At 37.4% G+C, this 23,532-nt stretch overlaps 1 protein-coding gene across 7 annotated transcripts in view; it reads left to right on the top strand.

Annotated features, from left to right (window-relative positions):
- The window catches only part of NRG3 (neuregulin 3), a gene marked incomplete at both ends in the record, with an annotated part of 1,061,561 nt that overhangs the window by 457,985 nt on the left and 580,044 nt on the right, over nucleotides 1–23,532 (top strand). The window lies entirely within an intron of this gene.

The following is a 23,532-nucleotide window of genomic DNA, read 5'->3' as shown; positions in this document are numbered from 1 at the left end:
AGCAATAACCCTTTCTTAAGAAACTACAGACTGTGACATGACAAAGCAAACTGCTCTAAGATCAAGCAGCTCAGTGTTGATTGTGAACCAAACCCCAGACTGTAACTGTGTCCAGAGAAGACTGGAGCTCATCTTGATTCTGCCCTCGTTTATTAATTTCATTATTTTTTTTAACACCTATCTTGCTAAAATGCTCTCCAGCAAGATGTTGTAAATGAAATCATAGTCCTGTTATAGTCGAGGTAGAGAACTACTTAGGGAAAATTCCCAGTAGAGATCAGGAGGTGTTTAATTGGTTTTTAGAGACTTAAGGTTATATAAATGCTAAAAATAAAAAACAGGTGGAGCTAAATAGTGCACTTGTAAGCACTGCAGCTTTAAGGTTCCATAGAAGAATCAAATTAGCATCCCCAAAATATTTCTCACTGAGCTTTTATTTCCAGCACTACCCTGGTAATTTGTTTTTTCCTTGCAATTGTATATGCTTCAGTGATCATATGTGTCCACACCCCTTTCCTTCTCTTTATTTATTCTTCTCATATGACACACTTATTAAATTAATTATTCTGAACCATGAAGCATGGAAAATTATTACTTTCTCCTCTATATATTGCTATTATGAAGCTTCATTCTGTGTTGTTTTATAAGATGGCATTGAGAAATGCACCTTGTAGTTAGGAGCTTGGAACATGGCAAATCCTGCCTGCCTCTAAGGGCCAACTTCAGTCCACGAGGAAGATGAGTTGTCCTAGTGGACAACACAGGTTTGGAAGAGCTGATAAGTGACATTGGTCTTATATCAGGATAAACAGGACGGAATCTACCCTCACGCTTGAGAACATGGCTTCCATATGACTTGGGGACTACTATTACATTTACCCCACTTACAAAATTTACACCCCATTTCTTTCCTCTGTGAAACTAGGTTGGGGATGAAGGGAAGTGGGAATCCTCCTTCCCACATCCCTCTTCTTGTGTTATATTTATTAGGTCAGTGTAGACAGAGGTAGAAAGCACACAAATGACTTTAAGACCTCCAGGGAGAAGCCAAGAGTGATCTACCCATTCCAAGCATGAATTGTATCCAAGCTCTCATAGATCCTCGACTGTACATTAAAGGGATCGTCATGTGGAAGTGGACAGTGCCGTCAGTTAAGTTTGAATTCCTAATCGATTGGTGGAGGGATTCATCAAAAGTATCACCTAAAGCAGTGACTTTTAGGATGGTGTTTTACCCAAAGGAGGGATCAAATCAGGCCCCACACAGTATGCAGGTGGGTACGATTAATCTTTTTGAAAACTGAGAATGTTGCAAATAACAAAATAATTCTTATTCTTTTTCAACATACAGCCTCACTCTCTTCTGGATTAGTTCATGGTGTATTAGTTTGCTAGGGCTGCTATAACAAAGTACTTCAGATTGAGTGGTTTAAGCAAGAGGAACGTATTTTATCAGTTCTGCAAGCTAGAAATCCATACTCCAGATGTTGGCAGAGTTGTTTCCTTTCGGTCTCTCTCCTGGGCTTAAGGATGGCCATCTTCTTATGTCTTCTCATTTTCTTCCCTCTGTATGTGTCTGTATTCACATTTTCTCTTCTTATAAGGACATCAGTCATATGGCTCTATTTTAACTCACTTATCTCTGTAAAGACCCTTTCTTTAAATATGCTCACATTCTGAGTTACTGGAGGTTAGGACTTCAACGTATTAATTATTTGGGAGACAAATCCAGTCTATGATACCATGATAATGGATCTCAGGTCTGGAAAAAATGTCTTTTGCTTTTGTGCATATATGCATGCTTAATTTTTTTTTCCCCTACACAAGTGGAGATACATCTATGATTCAGTGGGAAATATATATATATATATATATATATATATAATTTTGACCTTCTATCTTCATATTTCTTGCATATTTCAGCACAGACAACCTGTTATTTAACATAGAGTCACAACATAGCTAATCATGACAAAAGACCAGCCTAAGACAGAATTGGAACTCAAGTAGGTTAATAGATGCCTATAAATCTCCTACTAGAGTGTATGAATAAATCACACATTGCATGTGCCCACTATTCATCTCCTGGGCTTTGCTGTGAATAAAAAGCTTACATTTGTTCCTGCATCAGCCACTTCTAAGAATCCCCATGTAGTTATTAATAATGTGTTATTTTGTATAGCACTCTATTTAAGTACTATGTTTCATTCATTGTTCTCCATTCGGCAAATGTTTATTGAGCACCTCCTATCACCAAGATATTGTTGAATAAATACATACAGAAATGAACTTAGGAATTAAATGGCGCTGTACTTTGTAATGCACTTGGAGTAAGTGAAGTAGTTTATTGTCAGGAAGTAAGGAAAACAAGGGGAAGTGTTTTCACGTGACTGGCATGCTACCGGGGGTATCTGTGGTACATTACCAACTGGGCCATGTTTCAAGTTAAATAAGAAACACAATTCAGTATATTAAAGCAACAATATGTAGGGGTGTCTGTGAATCTACAGTAAATGTTTTACTTGTGACATTCAGATCTAAGAGAAATCAAGATAATACTTTTTAGTATTTTAAAAGTAAATTGCAAAAAAAAAAAAAAAGTACATTGCAATCCTATGATAAATCCTGTGACTGGGAGCCCATGAATCAAAAAACTTTTTCTATGTTGAAAAAGACTGATGATGCTGTAACACTTTTCTGTTTACTTGCCTAAGAAGAGTAGATGCAAACCTACCTAGATCATCTCTGATAGAGATCCTGAAAGTGTTTGCTCAAAAGTGTTAACAGCATGAATGTTGAGATGAGGGACGTTTCATATTTTTCAGTTATTTTTTTACTCTTTAGTGTATTTTCAGGAAGCTATCTTTACTATTTAGAAATTATAGAGCAAGCTAATGAAAATTTAAGAACAATACCAAGATTCTCAAAATAACTCGACAGAGGGGATTTTAAAGAAATATAAATAGGCAAACTAGGTCTTGCTGAATTTAAAATATGCTATAAAGTCCTAGATCATTGGCTGACAGACTGGCAATACCAGAATCAGGTATGTTCTGGAACTTAGTGTAGAGTAAGGAGAGATCCATAAATCAGAGGGAAAATGAGAGGCTGATTGCTCAGTAAATTTGGTTGGCGATCAGATAAAACAAATCAAATTTGGGTTTTTACTTTCGTTCTTTATATGAAAAGTTGTTTTTAATGAATTCAAGAGTTAATGTAATTAATAAAGTCTTGAAGAAAATGGTAAATAAAATTACATACTTATTTATCACAGCAATTGAAGGGACCTTTTGAACAAAAAGCAATGGAAGGAAAAAATAAACATCCTGGCAAAACCTTGCTTTTTGGTCTGGATACTATAAATCAGAAATACAATTAAAAGATGAATCACCAGTAAACGGTATAATAAAATATGGCAAGGAATTAATATTCTGAAGAAGTCACGTAAATCAACTAGTGTAACATTAAAATTAAGTCTCAGTAGGAAAATGGGCAACAAGGGGAACATATTCTTCCCTTAAAAAGGAATACAAATAACCAATAAACATGAAAAATACTCAGCCTCACAAAGAAATGCAAATTAAATTTTTTTTTGCCTATTACATACTTAATGATTTTTAAAAGCAAATAGTTTGCTGAGAGTAGAGTAAAAGCACTTTCTCATTTACTACCTGAGGGAATACATTTTGTTAAGTATCTCCTATATGTAATGTTTCAGTATGTTTCAAAATATTTATATTGTTTCTAAAAATGCAGTGTACAGAAATGTGTATGTAGATTTATTTATAAGAATATTCACCACAGATTTATTTGTATTAGGAAAAAAAAACTGAATTTATAATTTTATATACATTAGAATACACCTATGCATTGGATGAATTCAACCTAACTGGAATTTTCATAATGTTTTAGGGCCATGAAAATGCTCGTTATATCATGATATATATATGAAAATCAAAATATTCTAAATTTGAGCATGCAATAGCAGTCCAATTCTAAAAAAGAGCTTAGTAAAAATTAAAAAAAAACTAATGTTTTATAACTATTTTCTTCTTCAAACGTTATAAATTTTCTAAGATCTGTACATTACACACATATTTCATTTATGTAATACCTGGTTAAGACACTTGACCCCTTGCTTCTCATGTTTCCACTAAGAAAGATAGATAGTGTCCCTGACTCTGTTAAATCAAGGTCATTATGGTTCATTATTATTAGGCTGATAAGAGAACTTCCAATTAAGCCCTTCTAGATTAAATACTGCAAAGTCCATTTGAATGTGTCTGCTCCTTCTTTTATTAATAATTCATTTACACTTTTTACACTAATTCTTTTCCATGCTGAAATCGTGTGTTTTGAAACCTTAAAAAAAAAAAAAGAATTAAATAATAGAAAGATATATCCTACAATAATAAAGCTGGGTAAGAAGGAAAGCAAGTCTCTAGAAACTCATTGAATCAAAATATTCTGAATAAAAGCAGAATATTCCTGAACATGTTGTTTTTTTTTTTTTATGTCATTTCTGGAAATTTTAAGAACTTGGCAAATGGTGCTATCTGTAATCTATTTCACTAGAGTGAAAGAGGGAGCCATTGTGACTAAAAAGATTGGTAGGCATTTGACTGGGCCAAACTTGTTTTGAGGCCAAATTCAAGTTAAAAGGATGTGCCTCTCCTGAATTGAAGCTCATTAGATGTTTCGGCAGCCTTGCTGTAAAAATGGATTTTCAAAACTTTGGAAAGGGTAGCATTTTAGCTGAATTTGATCTGAAGCGATCATTTTGGAAATTTGTCAAGCAATTCACTTGAAGATGCTTGACTCGCATGAAATATGGAACTGCTAGAAAAAGGGAGAAGCAGTCCAACAGCAGCCATTGCTCGAGGCTGTACTTCCATAAATGGGCTGATGGACTGGGCAGTCAGTGATGTGGGTGAAATGCTCCCAGGACTCAGGGAGCAGAGAAAGCAATTGAAAGGAGAAGGAGCCTTTCGAGGAGCTGCTGTTCCTTACTTTGTCTCATTCTGCCTGTGTAGGTTTTGAAATCAAATCTTCCATTCTTAAGAGCATCGACTGGCACAGTGTAGCCATTTCCTGATGATATACTGTATAAAATTACAGGACCCTCCCTGTTAGTGCTTTGCTCTGTGACTTTGGAAGTCCATTAGCTCTCCCACCCAGTGAGGGTCCTCTTTATCAAATGATTCTTCAGTAAGTGCTCTGAGCGCAGCAGCTAATGATTCCCCATGGTTGACGCAAGACAGAAGGGAAATGGAGTTTGGCACACATCCCTGAACTCCATTGGCAGGAGATGATGGAGGCTGAAATATCTCTAAATCCAGATCTAGTGGCAGAGTCCCTGCAGAATGGAGTTAGATAACAGGGTGAAGAGCCTCAGAAGAATTTCCAAGTTCATTAGTTAAATGTTCATGAAAATGTTTGCCACAGTCTGGATATAATTTGAGTAATTTGCAATAGCCATGTTCATAACAGGCTGTCTACTGATTGCCCCTGATGTGGACAAATGAGCCAAGTGATGACTGCTTGCCTCTTTTCTGTTGGATGAAGTTTATGAAATTTTAAAAAGTGGCTTAAAAAGCAAAGGACAACAGTACAGTGAACATAATTGCAATTTGATGACACGTAGGCATTGGTTTACTTCTTCTATTTTAACCTGTTTGCACTGGACCCCAGCTGGTGTTCTTAAAGGGCCACTTATAAATGTTGTGCATAAGTCCAGAGAAGCACATTTGATGGAGAATAAAAACATGTTTTTGGTTAATGGTCAAAGATTCTTCCCTTATTTTAATCCTTTCTGACTTGATTGGGAGCTCTAGTTGAAACGTGAAATGGTGTTTCTTGAGGCGGCTGTTCTGATTTGGATTTCTTGTATCAAAGAATTGACATCAGTGTGTTTTTTAAATAGCTTCCTTGTAAGATTTGGGGTAAGAGGTACATGAGGCAAATGTGAGCATTTAAGACCGTCCTGAATTAAAAGCTCTGCCCAGCTTTACACTGGCCATATGAGGTTTCTCTGGAAGGCATTTAACCACAACCTCCTGTCCTGTATTGAAAAGAGAGTCAGACAGGCAGACAAATACTGGTCCTAAAGATTGATAGAAGAATGAAAAGTAGCAACATTAAGAAAACTCTAAATACACAGTAGACACTATGTATGTGATATTATTATCCCCGGTTCTTTTTTCTTCTCCCTTCTGCTTATATTGAAACCAAACCAAAGCATGTTTGCTGCAATCCTGTGAGAGAAATTGAGTGGGTGTCATCTGTGTATTTGATTAAGAGGGGACTCGGGTTTTAAGAGGTAAGAAGGGGCAGGCTAGAAAATTCCAAGGGCTCAGGCTTCTCACTGCTAATTTGGAGACTCCGACAAATTAGCCAGTTTCTGTTATTTCCCCCAATTTTGCAACCGGTTCTTGATCTTCCAAGAATTTCTTCTTGCTGAATATAGCTTTAAGAGGAAGAAATGTTTCTCCTGTCCTACTTCATCAGTGTCAGTTGCCTTCATTGTGTCGATGATTCCCATTTGGACTGGCTGGTTAGCTTCAGTCTTCCACCATGGACTTGCAGGTGGACAACTTATATGTATTCGCTGTGACTCTGTTTTCTTACCTGTTAACTGTGGACAATAACATTCCTGCTTCATAGGATCATTGTGAGGATTGATACAAGTAAAATGTACTTGTCTAGTGTAAACACATGGTGGGTTTAATGGAGTCAGTGTGGTTGAATATACTAAGCTGTGTATATTGCTCTCCACACAGCTTTGTTTGAGGGTCATGTGTGGTCTGCATGCTGATCTGGGCCAGCACTTCGAGATGGGTACTCAGAGTCTCCTAAGCACATAAAGTTCAGCTTAGGCCCACTAAGGAGAGTTAAACTGACCCAGATAAATTATTGAAAAACATAGTAATAATGAATCATAGGCAAGAACACTTTTCAGAATCAAGGGTCCTTATTCAAGAAGTAAATTTAGGGGAAAAGCAGGAACAAGAGGCCACCTTTTGTTAGGCAAATTCTCCCTGTTCTACAGACATGGATATGCAGAAAAATCCCCTCCCCTCCTACTCTTCAAGCCATTCTGGCTGAGGGCTCTCTACAGCAGCCCCTGGATCTGCTGTCCCCCCAAGTACCTGCTTTCTGTCTGTGGGGATCGATCTCAGACCTATTGGGTTAGAGTGACCTGGGAGCTCCTGCACTCAGCCAGAATTATGTGACCCCATCTGCCACCATTTGAGTGAATTATGGATTCTTTCCCCAAGTTTATTTTTAAAAAATATTGAGAACATATCCATAAATAATCTTTTGGCTAGAGATGGTCCATCAGTAAAGAGGTGAACAACATCAGCTACAGTAACACTGTTCCTGCCCTGCAGGCTTCTCAGGCAGACATTCCAGTAAGACCTTATCAAAGAGGACAGAGATGGCTGGGATGTTCTGCCTGGGCTCCTGGGACAGTGAGGGAATAGGCACCACCCTCCTGCAGAATCTACTCATCCACTCATGCTCTAGATGGTTTCAAAACGTTAGCAGCATTTCCATGTTCCTGAGGATGATATGTCTTTTCAATCCACTTTTGGTCTGAGCGGCTTTAAAAAAAATATATATATATATATAAATATATATATATAATGTATATTTTATATAAAATATATATTTTAAAAAATATATATTTTATATAAAAATATTATATATATATATAAAGAATATTTGGGGGCTCCTGGGTGGCTCAGTGGGTTAAGCCTCTGCCTTCGGCTCAGGTCATGATTCCAGAGTCCTGGGATCGAGCCCCGCATCGGGCTCTCTGCTCAGCGGGGAGCCTGCTTCCCCTTCTCTCTCTGCCTGCCTCTCTGCCTACTTGTGATTTCTCTCTCTGTCAAAATAAATAAATAAAATCTTAAAAAAACATTTAAGGACCAGATCACATTCACATTGTCTATGCATAATCATATATCATATATATAATTATATATAATATTAATTGTATATGATTGATTATATAATTGTGTGTGTGTATATATATACACACACATATACAGTACACACACACTCATACACATATTGTAATCTGAATGACCATATAGGTTGTCATCCAAACCCAAAAATGTTTGAGATATATGAGCAGTTTTAATAATTTCTTCTGTAAAATAAACCACACCAGCAATCCCTTAAGCTTGTTAGGACGTATGGTTGCCCTAATTGTCATTCAGGTGTAACTCAAATTCATAGAAAAGCACGTATGCTCTGTGTTTTTTTCTTAATATAAATTTCATGATTCTACAACCTCTGTATTATTATCCCTCCCCCTCCCCTTTTTTCCAAATCAGCTGAGCATTCCCTGAGTCACCAAGTAGTGGCAGGATCTGGATGAGAAAGCAGAACTGGGGGCTCCCACAGCCCAGGGCCTCTCCCCTGTACTCCACGTCTGTGGAAGCACACATCAACATCCTGTTAGTGTTGTCTTTAATTACCTTTCTACCTAGCCGTTGTTTGTGAAAACTAAAAAATGGGACAGGAGGGCCAGACCCTCCTTGTCGACAGAAAGAAGCTGAAGACAGCATTTCTGAAGTTTATCTTGAAGTGCATTTATACAACTCTGTTTATTATTTTTTTATGATCATAGCTATTCTGGTGCTTTTATAAATATCAGGAAAATAGTCTGCTTTTTAAAAGATTTTATTTATTTGAGAGAAAGAGAGGGAGAGAGAGTGTGTACAAGTCGGGGAGGGGGAGGAGAGAGAGGGAGAAGTAGACTCTCCGCTGAGCAGGGAGCCTGATGCGAGGGTCCATCCCAGAACCCTGTGATCATGACCTGAGCCGAAGGCAGATGCTTAACTGACTGAGCCATCCAGGTGTCCCTGGAAAGTAGTCTCCCTAAAGCAGAATCAGTGCTATGCACATGCATATGCACACACACGCATATATACAGAATACTTACTGGGTATCTGGCATCATGCAGGGGACTGAGGTCCAATGGTAAATGAGAAAAAAGAACCTCTTCCTTTACTGAACTTGCTCTTAGTTGGAGGACCAAGAATTCCCCACTGTCTCATGTGATACATTTCCATAGTAGGCCAACACTGACAATCACTGGCACCAAAGCCTACGCTTGGGAAGGGAAATCCTTGCTAACTTGGTGAACTTGGAAGAAATATCTTCATCGAGTATACTTATGTACAAAATCTCCTGTTGAAGTTTTAGAAAATGAGAAATTAATGATAAAATTAAAAGAAGAAACAGGAAAAAAATGAAAGCATGAAGCAAGCTTTGAGGAATATCTTATTTAGAGATATATATCCTATGTGAGTGATATAGAAAATGTTTATAGTTATATCTGTCACATGTGAGAGGTATAGCAGCTATGCTCAATTCTACCATGCATGCGCTAAAAAATAAATGGCAATTTAATGTATTATTCCCATTATTCTACCACTGTTTATTAAGCATACTCAGTTCAACGTCCAGTGGAAGGCAGTAGGAATCTAGTTGATGAATGTTCTCAGAAAAACTAAGAAGAGAAGGGTTGAGATGGACATTTTCTAGTTCAATTCATTGTGACAAGTTCTGTGATCTGCATCATCCACTCTATATGATCTGCATGTACGTAGCCCATATCTGTGTAGGAGAGTCCAAATATCAATGATCAGTCCTAAAGCCAGGGAGACCTTCTTTTTTAAAGATTTTATTTATTTATTTGACAGACAGAGATCACAAGTAGGCAGGGAGGCAGGCAGAGAGAGAGGAGGAAGCAGGCTCCCTGCTGAGCAGAGAGCCCGATGCGGGGCTTGATGCGGTGCTTGATCCCAGGACCCTGGGATCATGACCTGAGCCGAAGGCAGAGGCTTTAACCCACTGAGCCACCCAGGTTCCCGCCAGGGAGACCTTCTAAGAGGAAGTAACATGAATTTGCACTTGGAAGGATCAGAGCCTACTCCTTCCTCAGCTTGAAGTCTGCTCTTTTTGCCAACAGAGGCATAGAGAGTTGAGCTGCTATTGAAGGAAATTCCCTTCAAACCCCAGGGAGAAAATTTCAAATGTATTTTAGATGTAATTAAGAATATTCAGTTTTATGACATAAATTCTGCAGTTGGTCACTTCTTTTCTGAATTATTTCCTCTCTTATGTCCAGATGGTTATCAAAAACATATCAGGACATAATGACATCTTTAATTTCATTATCTCAGACTCTGAATTTTTATAGTGAGTGGAAAGAACAGACAAGAGTATGGTTTTTCAAACCTGTAAGAGTCCTGTGGATTAAACAATAAAATCAAGATTCCTTTTATTTGCCCAGAATTAATTTATGATTTTTATCTACATATATGAAATATTTGCAAAAGACCATTTAATAGCTACAATCTAAAATTAATTTATTAACATCTCAAGTATAAATAATGATTTTTCTGGCACTAAAAATTTTCCTAACAAATTAAGTGTATCCATTTAAAGATGCCTTGACCATCAATCAGTGTGGAGTTATTCAGGGAGAATGTGAGGGAGCGAAGTTGGAAGATACTTGATAGTACATTCGAGCAAAACATCTTTCATTTTCCCAACTACAAAGTATTCCTTTTCTTTAGAAGAACAGCCATGAGGCTCATAGGAGGTCAAAGTAAGGCGATGATGTAGCGTTTGCCTTGTAATACATCAGGTGGCATTTTGTCATATGCAAGGATACACACATATAGCAGAAATCAGAGAAAGAAAGGTTGTAAGAGTTCCTGAAACAGGGTGACTTTCTAGTTTCTCAAAGGCTACTTTTTGATTTAAATACATCATAAATGCAGTTATAGCTACCGTCAGGGAAAGGAGTTACTATTTCAACAGAAGACTTCATTAAACAAACAGACCCCAGGCTTTGGGGCAGAGGAGTGCTCTGAGATGGCAGTGTAGAGACACTGAAATGATGCCCAGAGCCTGGCCTCCCTGGAGCCCTCTGACAGAGCATTCATCCCAATGACCCTGTGCTCCTGAAGGGCAGAAATTCAATTAGGAACTCTCTGTGAGGAGCCTCAGGAGGGAGGGGAGTGTATGTCAGTAGGTGGCTCCACCTCCAGAAGGAAAACAGACTCCAGCAGTTAGAAAATAGAGGCTAATAATAGGACAATGGAGAATGAGAAACTCGAGGCTGGAAAGAATTGGCAGAAAGGATGAGCTGATAAAGCATCTGCTTTAAATAAAGTCATAATTTTGCTACCGTTTGGGGTGTGCTTCTGGGCTAATTTACAGCTACAATTGAAGTCACAGGGAAGCCTTACTCTCTGCAACAAGGTTTTATTTTCAGTGCTCTGGAAAGCTCTTTCCTTTCTGCCTGGGTTAGCATTTGTGAAAGAAATAATGATTGTTTTAATGATATTAAATAGTAGCTTTGATCTCTTTCCCCCACAAGCTAACCAAAACATTATCTGGATGTATGAAATGATTCATTTGTGAGCAAAATTTCTGTTTCTATTATAATATTCCCGTTCACCTACTGACTCTCCCACTAGGCTGTGAGCTCATCTTTGCTTCTGGAACCTGCCACCTACTCAGTAAAGATACATCTGATACATGAAAAGAACTCTAGGCAGTTTCTACCACCAGCCTTTCTCAGAGGGCGAAATTGAGGTGTTGAAAGGAAAGAGAGGAAAATGCTAACAGCCTTCTACTATTTCATACCTACTCAATGCAAGGCAAATGTTTTAACCCTTAATGCACTGCTTCATGATTGCTGACCTAGTCCTCGTAGTACATCTGCAAAGGAACGTTGTATCCACATTTGAGGTCATGAGGGAAGCTCTTGAGAGGGAAGCTCTGAGAGGGATGGGCAACCAGTAGGTGACAGGACTGAGTGCCAGTGCCAGTTCTGTTTGCCTTTCAAGCTCTTGATGTTTCAGTCTTGTCAAACTTAAGGTTATTGGAAAAATTACTGAGGGACATGGTTAAAAATGCAGATTCTCAGGCTCCTCCTGTGAGACTTTGATTCACTTGTCCCAAGATAGCACCCAGGAATTCTGCATTCTGATGATTCCATTATTGAGACAAATTGGGGCAGGAGGGAATGAGACTAGTGTTTCTCAAATATTGAGTGTGTGAATCCCCTGGAGAATTTGCTCAACTGAAGATTCATGTATAAGAGGTCTGAGGTGAGGCCTGATATTCTGTGTTTCAGACAGTGTCCCAGATGATACCCATGCTGCTGTCCCACTGTCCACACTTGGAGCAGTAACTAAATGGTCATGCACACCAGGGGAACCCGTCTTCCCCATCCCAGGGGTCTTTTCATAATCCTGCCACCAGAATACATCTTCCCTCCATATGTAGCTCAGAAATTGTGTCTAAGCAAAACTTCATGCACACACTTGAGAATATGTTTGTGAAGCTTCTGGAAACCTCTGTCTCTATTAGTTGCCTTACTAGTAACTTATACCTTACTAGTTCATCTATATGCTAAATAATCCTGGGCACCTACAGCATGACTTGGTCCTATGCTCATCTCATCCAGAAAAGTTTTGTAAGCAAAATGTCCCATCAGGTCTCTGTTATATCAAGGGGATTTTATATACCACATCTGTGATTTATAGGTTTAAGCTAGAGAATTAGTATTTATTTCAAGGAGCAGGGCCTTCAGTTAGGGGAAAACATTCTCTGCAACTTTCAAAGAAAGAAACGCATATAGAACTTAAAAGTTGCTTGAAGCCATATCTCTTCAGGAATTGGGTTCATTCAAGATAATTCATCTAAGGCTTTTTGAAAGTATCTTACTATTTTTCAATTTTATTCAAAATTACTTTCAAACTAACAAAGGCTTCATGTGTAAACATGGCAAAATGTTAAGCGGATTTTACAATGGAAGACTAAATTCTCAAAAGGACAACTGATTTATCAGAAACAATGTTGTAAATCTAGGCTTTGCTGCTTCCTAGCTGTGTGACATTTGCTAATATCTTAGCTTCTGTGAGTTGGTTTTTTGGTGGTGGTGGTTGTTGTTGTTGTTTAATCTGGGTATAATTGAGTATAGTTGAATATAGTTGACACACTGAACATTAATTTCTCACTTGTGAAATCACCTGATTGGAGATAATTCCCAAGGTCATTCCCAAAGTTAAAATCGGGGGAAGAAACTGAGTGGTCTGTTGTATTTTCACCTGTCTTTCCTTCCCAGGAAAGAAAACTTAGAGTTTTCTTTTATCAAAAACTCTTTTATTATTGGGTGTCTTTGTTGTTAAGCATCTGCCTTCTGCTCAAGCCATGATTCCAGGGTTTGAGCCCCATATCAGGCTCCCTACTTGGCAGGAAGCCTGCTTCTCCCTCTCCCACTCCCCCTGCTTGTATTCCCTCTCTCCCTGTGTCTGTCTCTGTCAAATAAATAAAATCTTAAAAAATAAAAACAAAAACGTAAAGAACCTCTTTTATTATCAATGTTAGGAGAATTCAAAACAGGTACTTTACCGTCACTTCTGCCATACCAGTAGACATAACTGACTATGCCAAGAGATTATGCTCTTCATCCAACAGAGTCCTTTCCAGTCTGTGCCTATATACTTGGAGAATTCCATGCTAGGCTGTATAAAGGAGGCCGACTATGTCTTTTCCTGTGCCCCAACACCACCACCGCCTATGGGCATGTTTCCATATGCCCCGTGGGCCTCCACAGTTGTCACTTTCAAGTTAGCTGCTGGTTTAAAGTCATGGTATCCACATTTAGCAAAGTGTTCCATGAATCCATGTTAGAACCTAATTGTCCTCACCCTCTCCCTCTCATTGTCTCTTTTCATTCTCTCTGTCCCATTCAGCTTGTCCATACACACTGATTGAGCACTCTGTCAGGCTTGTCCTAGGCGCTTCAGTGAAATCTATGCATAGATGAAGTGATTTTCTCGTGGCTTCTTTGGAATTGAAACCCAGAAGTGAAATCGGTTGGCCCAAGGACGCGAACATTTGAATAGCTCTTGACACAAAAGTATCTTGCCTCCATTGAGGACATCTTCTTTTCTAATTTAATATGTGTAAGTTTGCCCCTAATTATTATTTGATGTCTGTGTCTTTGATTAGTAAATACCATCCGTCCTTTATATGAACATAAAATGAACATAGATTTTATTTTTACTTAACAAGTGAGTGTTTGGCAGAAATAGAAAACCAAGAAGGAGTATTAAACCGGTGAGTAACATGTTAATTTTATTCATGTATTGTATGTTTTGGTTTATAGAAGCTGCCAACTTATTCTCTGTGTGGTCAGGCTTTATAAGTGGCTTTGTAGCAGACATTCTTTTATTTAAACAGACCCTCTTAGTTTTATGGATATGAGGTAAGCCTACACTCAGAGTCTTGCAGGATGACAGTAAATGTTTTGTGTGTGTGTGCATGTGTTTGTGTCTAGTGTGTGTGTGTTTGCATTAGCCTGTCCCTCCAATAGACCCCTTAGAATGCAGAGTTCTGGAGAAGAATGAACATTTAGTGTAATAAGGAGCTCAAGGCATTTTAGGAGCGAGGAGATGAAGAATGTAAATCATGCTCTTCTAAACTCAAAATGAAGAAGTCTTGTCTGGGAGGGACAGGGTGATCTGATTAAGATTCAGTTGGGAGGGACACCAAGAGCTCCAAAGGTGAGTTCACAAGGAGAAGTTGGAAGAATAGAGTGGTGATCCAGACTTGAATTTGGAGCCTAGAGACCAGGCTGAATTTGTATTGTTGTATAGTAACAGTGGAATATTCTCTCCCGGCTTCTCTAGTTCGGGCTTTCGATCGGGAATTTAAAAAACCCTGTAATCCTGGGAAGCAGAGAGACTAACCCCACTCTCTGTCTCTCACTAGGTTGGGATTTCCTCAAACAAAAACTTCCAATTTCAATTGTTCAGGATCCTTTGGAAGCTTTTCTGTTTTTCTTAGTGGTGCCACCTTGTGGCAATGACTGCAATGACAACACTTTTAGGTGCTGGAATTTAGCCAGCTTTTCTTTCTGTTTGGACTAAGAAGGGAAAAAAACCTCTAACATTTGAACAATCAGAGGAAAAGGAAATTTGGGCTGTCAGCCACTAATGGTAGTTGAGGGTTTGCAAGCTTTCTTGAGCTCTTTGTGGAGGATGATTGTGTTTGCTTTTCTTGTTGGTTCAGTAAGAGCATGTTAGCGGCTGGGGAGAGTCCAAGTTGGAACATGTTCCTACCTAGATGTTGTGCCCCTTCTACCCTCCCAAGGATCAACTGCGAGGAGCTATGGAGAAAAAGCATCAATACAGGAAAGACACTGGGAGAAAGCCTTCTAAAAATCCACTGGGGTCTAGGGGCTTTGGATTTTCCAGTATGTGCATTCTAAAGCCTAGATTAGGAGGTAGCTGGTATGGCTGTTGGGGAGACCATTGGGAGAGGAGCCAGTAGAATGTTGCTCTTGAACAGCAGCTGGCATGGTGTACCGGTGTTCACACCATGGTGGCTCAAGCTGTAAGGTTGAGGCCACCTATAAAATAGAGGCAGCAAAGGTGGGTGGGGAGCAGAAGAAACACTGGTGAAGACTCATTGAGCTCAGGTAGGCAGTTCCCCATCTCTCTTTCGCCAACCCCCCCCAGAGTGATGATTTATGCTGAAATGAGTCAACTGTCCTAAGGATGTTTCCCCAGTAGGGGACCAAGGATGAAAGCTGGACCTGAGGGAAGGTTGGGTCATGTGGGGAGACAGGAACTGTGGCCTCCTGGCTGCTGGGACTCTGGTCAAGGTCATCCCACCTTCTAACTCTTCAAGGTGCACATGTCTGAGAAGCTCTAATTTTGTCTGTTCTTCATATTAAATGCCTGAAAAATTAACTAGCACCCTTGTGTGAAAATGAGCTTTTCATACCAAAACTATGTCAAAGGAACAACATCATTTTAAAAGAGCAGGAATCATGGAAAATCTTTAGACTGAGGAACAGAAGCTGAGGCCGTGACCTAAAGAAAGTACTGCAGTGAGAATGTAGAGAGAAAGTACCAGATGGGTTTGAAGGAGGTGAATCCCAAGATGCATTGCTAATGAAGGAAGAGGAGGAAGAGGGAAAGAGAAGATTCAAAGGGACCGCCATATTTCTGGTTTGGATAGCTGCACAGTGTCATTCACCTTGGTAGGAAAAAAGAATGAGAACAAAAGTTACATCACTCTGCCACTTACTGGCCTCCAGAAGAGGAAAATTCATTCAACTTTATTCCGTTTTCTCATCTGCCAAATATATGGTAAGAATGGCACTTGTTTTGTACGACTGTTGTGTGGATTAAACTTGAACTGGCCTGGACAAGTCAGAACACATGATCATTTCATATATCAAAAAAGTGATAAAAGTCATCCTTGAAGAATCATTTCATGTGTGAATGTGCTTCTTACCGTGTGTGTGTGTGTGTGTGTGTGTGTGTAGTATATATATGTGTAAATTTATGAACTTTCTCTTTAGGTAGTTTAAATAATATTTCCTCTTACATGCCATTCCACATTTCTTTAATCAGCTCTACTTTTGAGTGGATTTTTAAAATTTTCTGTAGTTCAGTTGTTTTTTTTTTTCACTATACTATTTTATCCAAATATTGAGATCTTTAAATTATTAAAGAAAAAACATTCTGTTAAATTTTATAATCATTTCACTGATATTATTTTATAGAAATACAAACTCATTATATTTATAGAATGCAGATTTATTTTTTATTTTTTTAGATTTATTTTTTTCTTTTGATAGAGCAAGAGAGCACACAGAGGGAGACGGAGAACCAGGCTCCCTGCTGAGTAAGGAGATGATGAGGGGCTGGGTCTCAAAATGCTGAGGTCATGACCTGCGCTGAAGGCAGATGCTTAACCCACTGAGCCACCCAGGTGCCCTAGAATGCAGATTTATTTATTTATTTATTTATTTTTAGGACTATTTTGTCCCTTTTTTTTTTTTTAAGGTTTTATTTATTTATTTGACAGACAGAGACCACAGGTAGGCAGAGAGGCAGGCAGAGAGAGAGAGTGGATGAAGCAGGCTCCCTGCTGAGCAGAGAGCCCAATGTGGGGCTCCATCCCAGGACGCTGGGATCATGACCTGAGCCGAAGGCAGAGGCTTAAACCACTGAGCCACCCAGGCGCCCCTAGAATGCAGATTTAAAAGAAAAAAATCACTTGCTCTAGGGATAAGAACTATTAATATTTTTGCATGGAGTCTTCTAGTTTGGGCTAGAAATATTCATCTCCATACCATTTCATGCTTCTCCTTCATTTATGTGCTATTTCTGTGCATTTCCTTAGGGATTCTTTAACACTCCCTTGATTGTAGATTTCTTTAGGTCCTCCTCCATGTCCCTTGTTGATTTTTACACTATATATTTTATTGCTTAACTAGTAAAGGTTAGCTCTTACATATTTTTTCTTATCCATTTTTTATAATGACATAGGAAACGTACTGGTTCTTGTATTTTTTTAAGACTTTATTTTATTTATTTGACAGACAAAGATCACAATGAGGCAGAGAGACAGGCAGAGAGAGAAGGGGTAGCAGGCTCCCCACTGAGCAGAGAGCCCGATGTGGGGCTGGATCCCAGGACCCTGGGATCATGACCTGAGCCAAAGGCAGAGGCTTTAACCCACTGAGCCACCCAGGGGCCCTCTCTTGTATTTTTATCTTATGTTTAGATACCTTATGAGCTAAACATTTCTGTTAGAGTTGCCTTTAGTAGGCTTGTAATCATGCGGTATGAAAATAATGCATCTTTTGTTTTATAGACTTGTCTTACTGCATTTTCTTATTTGGTTTTTCCATACTATCATATTGATCCAGGAGTTCAAATCAATCTTAAATAAGATAGAGCTTATTAAATGTATTAATTAATTAGCTTACCTATTATTTTGCATCAGGCTATAGAGAGTTTCAATATATTATTTTATTTGTTATAGATAAAAATTTGTGCAGAGACCTTTCTATCAAAGCACATCTGATGGAATGCTTTATTCTCACTAAGCTATTCATAGGGTGTAATAAACTAATAATTTTCCTGTTTTATAGAAATATTTTTTATGCATAGGATAAACTTAATCTCATTGCTTAATTGCAACAACTGATAATATACTTAAAATTTTAATTGAATATTCATTACTGAAATTGGCCTGGCTTAATTTTTTTATTAAAGTTCTATTACATTAAATGCAAGTTTTACTTTTATTTCACAGAATACCTTAAAAAGGCTCCATTTATTCCCCAAATTTCAGAGCAATTTGTGTAACAGCTGTATTAAGACTGCTTTGTATTTTAAATGAATTTACCAGTGTATCATCAGGATCCTTTTTAGTAGGATAGTTATTTTGTCAACTTATTCAGTCTTGTCTATCATTTCTCTTTTCTATAACTCAGAAGAGTGTTGTCCATTGATTTAATAATTTTATCATACAATTGAAGTTAACTTTTCTCTCTTTTCTAAATAATGTGTTTTTTTTCCAATTGAGTACATTTTCTCGACCATTAAATATATTTCTCAGAATTTCAAAGAATTTTACCAAAATACATATATTGGTAAAATATGTGTGTGTGTGTGTGTGCGTGCGCTTTTTTTTTTTGTAAGAGAGGGAAAAAGAAGGGGTAGGAAGGGGCAGAAGGAGAGAGAGAAAGAGAGAGAATCCCAAGCAGGCTCCACACCCATGCAGGACCTGACCTGATGGCTCAATCCCAGGACCCCGAGATCACAACCTGGGCCAAAATCAAGAGTCAGAAGCCTAACTAACTGAGCCACCCAGGTACCCCAAATTTTGCTAATATTTATTTACAATAAACAACATGGATTTGAACTGCATGGGTCCACTTACACATGGATTTATTTTATTTTATTTTTTTTACAAATACTGCATAGTACTGTAAATGTGTTTTCTTTCCCTTATGATTTTTTTAGTAATGTTTCCTTTCCTCTACCATACTTTATTGTAGAATACAGTATACAATATGTATAATACAAGAAAAATGTGTTAATCAACTGCATATGTTGTTGATAAGGCTTCCTGTCAATAGTCCACTATCAGTAGTTAAGTTTTTGTGGATCCAAAGTTTATGTGGGAATTTTCAACTGCATATGGGCTTGGCACCTCTTAACCCATGTGTTGTTCAAGAGACAACTGCACTTATTAAAATTATTTATGTTTTTCCTTTTTTTTTTTTTTTTTTTTTTTTTTACTTTTTTAAGCATTGACCTCATTTTCTTTTGTCATTTTGCTTAAATTGGGGGGAAAGCTTTTCTTTTTTCTTTTCAATAATAAAAGTACTTCACTGGGTGCCTGGGTGGCTCAGTGGGTTAAGCCTCTGCTTTCGGCTCAGGTCATGATCTCAGGGTCCTGGGATCGAGCCCTACATTGGGCTCTCTGCTCAACGGGGAGCCTGCTTCCCCCCCCCCCACCGCCTGCCTCTCTGCCTACTTGTGATCTCTCTCTCTGTCAAATAAATAAATAAAATCTCAATAAATAGATAAATAAATAAAGTACTTCACACTATGACTTTTTTTGGAGGCTACCGGAAATTTTTCTTAAGTAGGATGGTTCTATGTCCTAGTTTCCTCTTTGACCCAATGTTATTTGGAAGAGATTAAAAATATAGCATAATATTGTTTGAAATTATATCTCAAAAGTTTATATCACTATAATGTGAAATTATAATCTGAGATTGTGATCTGTAAGCATAGAGGCCACATATGACCCCTACAGGGCTACGTATGCCAATTTTGGAGTAAATAAGGAATTTCATCATGAACAAGTAAATAATACCTCTTTTCTTTCTTTTTTTTTTTTTTAAAGATTTTATTTATTTATTTGACAGAGAGAGAGATCACAAGTAGGCAGAGAGGCAGGCAGAGAGAGAAGAGGAAGCAGGCTCCCTGCTGAGCAGAGAGCCCGACGCTGGGCTCGATCCCAGGACCCCAGGATCATGACCCAAGCCGAAGGCAGAGGCTTTAACCCACTGAGCCACCCAGGCGCCCCATACCTCTTTTCTAAATGTTTCATTAAAAAGGCAATCTATTAACTCAAAGACACGCAATTCAAAATCTTTCTATGTAATTCCTCTTGTTGCTCCTATCCTTTATGTCTTCCCTTTTACCAGTTGGATATATTTGTGATAATTCATTTCTTCTGTATTTAAAAAATAATTTCATGGCATCGCTAAACATCAATCTGCTGTTCATTTCAAATAAAACCTTTGTGACATAGTTAATTCTGAATATAATTTTATCACTACCAGCTGTCACCATTAATTTGCTTAGTACCTTAATTCTATTATATTAATATTGACAGGCTTATTTAATTTTATTCACATTTGAGTGGTCTGTTTTTTCACCATTTAAAAAATTTCTTCCTGTATTTTTAGGGTGTTTTTTAAAAATACATGGCTCATAGTGGGCTTTTGTTTCAGCTTAATAAACTTTGTATCTGTTAAGAGACTATGTGTTTATCATGCCTGTCTTCCAAGTCAGTCACAACCAATGATAATAGGGAAATAGATATAAAAAATAATTCTGGAGCAAGAAACATACTATTGCTATGCTTGTTGGTTGACATTCACTGGTAGGGTACATGTCAGAAAGCATGTGAACAAAGCACCTTGTCCAAAACATTGCTTGGAGCTTCGCCTCCTCACTGAGCTGAGTCAGATGAAGCATAATTAAAAGGGAGAGAATCCATACAAAGAGTGAGGGGCAGTGTTTTATTGGCAAGTAAATTAGAATACCTCAGTATGAATGGGAATTGCTGCTATAAAGTTTTAGTTGGTATAATTTTAGGTTTGAAGATACAATATAAAGTTTGTTTAAAAATGCATAATGAGATGTGTTTATAAAATGAATGGTTCTGAAGAAAGTTGTAAAGAGATAAGAGCTGTAGCGTTAAAATTTTTTTTTTGAAAAAGAAAGACCCAACATAATGTTTTTGATGTTAAACCACATTTCTACTTTTCAGATTGCCTCGTGCTGAACCTCCATTAATTTTTGCTGTAAGAAATATTTTATTTTAAAACAGCTTAATCTAAATTTTGGACATAAATTGAACAATACTAGCAAATTGTGATGAAATTGGAAGGAAAAAAATCACTTCAGTAAAATCCTTTTTCCACAAGGCCTGTGTGTCAGACGTAAATTGTTATATAGTTTAAGCACAGTTGTTTACCTTTATCCCTCATTAATCAAATCAAAATAACCATTTCTTGTTGTAGCACAGTAGATCTCACATTTGGGCATATTTTTAAAGATGTTGGATATTTAGATTAAAAAGAAAGTTTTCGTGAGTAACTGTTTATAAGCAGGAAAACTTCAATAATCTAAATCCTCGGCCATAGAAACATTCCTTTGGGGAAGCCTGTGTGGCTCAGTGTTAAGTGTCTGCCTTCAGCCCAAGTCATGATCTCAGGGTCCTGGAATCAAGTCCTGCATTGGGCTCCTTGCTCAGCGGGGAGCCTGCTTCTCCCTCTGCCTGCCACTCCCCTTGCTTATGCACTCTGTCTCTGACAAATAAATAAATAAAATCTTTAAAAATGTCCTTTGGTGTTTGGATATATGTACCATTATTCTTAATACGGCTCCTTATTAATGGCCTTTTTCATATAAGGAGATAAGGAACACAAACATTAACAATAAATGGCATGGGTTTATTTGGGTTGATTATTAATTATGTATTTGTCTAATATTGTAAGTGACAGTCAGTAGAGCTTGAGAAAGAAATATTCAGTCCAAGTTTTATGTCATCATAAATTCTCAATTCTGGCTTAATGTATGGATAAGAGTCTTCATATATGCATTTTCAATTTTTCTTCTCTTCTTAAACACTTTTCCATTTTATCTAAAGGATTCTTATAAAATGTGTTAGTCTCAAAGGAAAAGTGTTATTGACTTATTTTGAAGGTATTTTCTTGACTTTTCTTTGTACTCTGAAAGATCTACTTTTGCAGTCACATTAAAAAAAATTAATTATTCAGCAATGTGTCTTGTAAAAATTGCTTCTTTGAGGCTGTTGTTCTCAACATGGAAGTTGAACTTTGGCGGTTTTTTTCTAACATACCATATCCTATTTCACTTTTCCCAATTATGTTAACACTTTTAGTCTTATTTTTTTCTTTACACTTAGGAAACAAAAGCTATAATTGTTTTTACTTTAAAATTGGCATTGACTTGTTTTAAACAATTTGATATTTTCTCATAAAATGCAAACAAAAACAAAAAACAAAAACATTAATTCTAATCTCTTTATTTATTTAATTTTATTTAACTTTTTTTAAGGTGTTACTTTTAAGTAATCTCTACACCCAACATGGGGCTTGAACTTACAACCTTGAGATCAAGAGTTGCATGATCTACTGACTGAGCCAGTCAGGCACCCCAGTTCTAACCTCTTTAATACCTTAAAAACTATATTTTCAAGAAAGACTACATGCACCTGCTTTGATTGGTATCCTTATTTCCACTTATTCATGTGGTGGCACCGCCGGGCTGATTGGTTGACTTTGTCACAGGCTGGTGCTTGGATGGGTACAGTGTCCCCTGCCTTCCAGCCTTTGTCCTTACTAACATCCCTGCTTTTCAGAAGGTCATGTGCAATGCAATGAATGTACCCTAACAAACAAGAAAAGGAAAGAATGAACATTTTGAAAATATTGTTTAGCTTGAAAACATATGCATATTTAATACTTTTAATAGATGAACCCTCACGTTTGCATGTGAATTGGCTGTTCCTAGGAAATCAATCAGGATGAGAAGGTTAATTCCAGACATGCATCAGCAATGAGCACAGAAATTGTTGATCATCCACTTTTATGACTACTAATACCCCCATCATTTTTCTTCTTTCTCATTAAAAGGTAAAGACGTGATTAAATCAAAATAAGAGAAAAGATTTATCATACCATTAATATAAAGCCATAAACTATGTGTTTGTGGGAAAGAAGGCTGTGTTTGCTTCTGATAAAGTGTGCTGTCACTCATTTCTACAGAGATACCATTTCTGAGCCCATTGTAATGGCAAAGAGAATAATAATACTTTGTTGATGAGCAGGTAGGAAAATAAGCATACATCATGGGGAACAGTAAATGGCTACAATAGAGGGCAATTTGACCTGCATTAGGAATGTGCTTATCCTAGGAGCCAACCCTTCCAACTCTAAGATTTGCCCTTATAGATATCCTAGAACAATGAAAAGTGACTTTTTTTCAATAGAGATATTTATCACTTCATTGAAATAACCAAGGATTGGAAACAAATTGTCTATCAGTGGGAGAATTTTCAAATACATTATAGGACCCTGATATGTGATATATTATTGTGCCCTAAAAATAGAACAAGGAAAATTTTTAAGGAAAAAAAAAAATTGGAACATATTCTAAGTTTCTTTCATAATCAAAGAAAACCAAGGTAAACAAATATATATAAAGTTACTTATATAAAAAATAAAAGGCATTTGCTTATATATGCATAGAATTATAATAAGAATTACAGCTCTAGGATTATTTATTAAAAACTAGAAATACTACTGGCTTATGGGACAAGAAAATGGATAAGTGGAACCAAGATATGAGTTAAATAATT

Source organism: Martes martes (genome assembly GCF_963455335.1).
Source record: "Martes martes genome assembly, chromosome: 14".
In the NCBI taxonomy this organism is placed as follows: Eukaryota; Metazoa; Chordata; class Mammalia; order Carnivora; family Mustelidae; genus Martes; species Martes martes.
The sequence above is the reverse complement of the archived record's forward strand: the minus strand, read 5'-3'. Positions and strand labels throughout refer to the sequence as shown.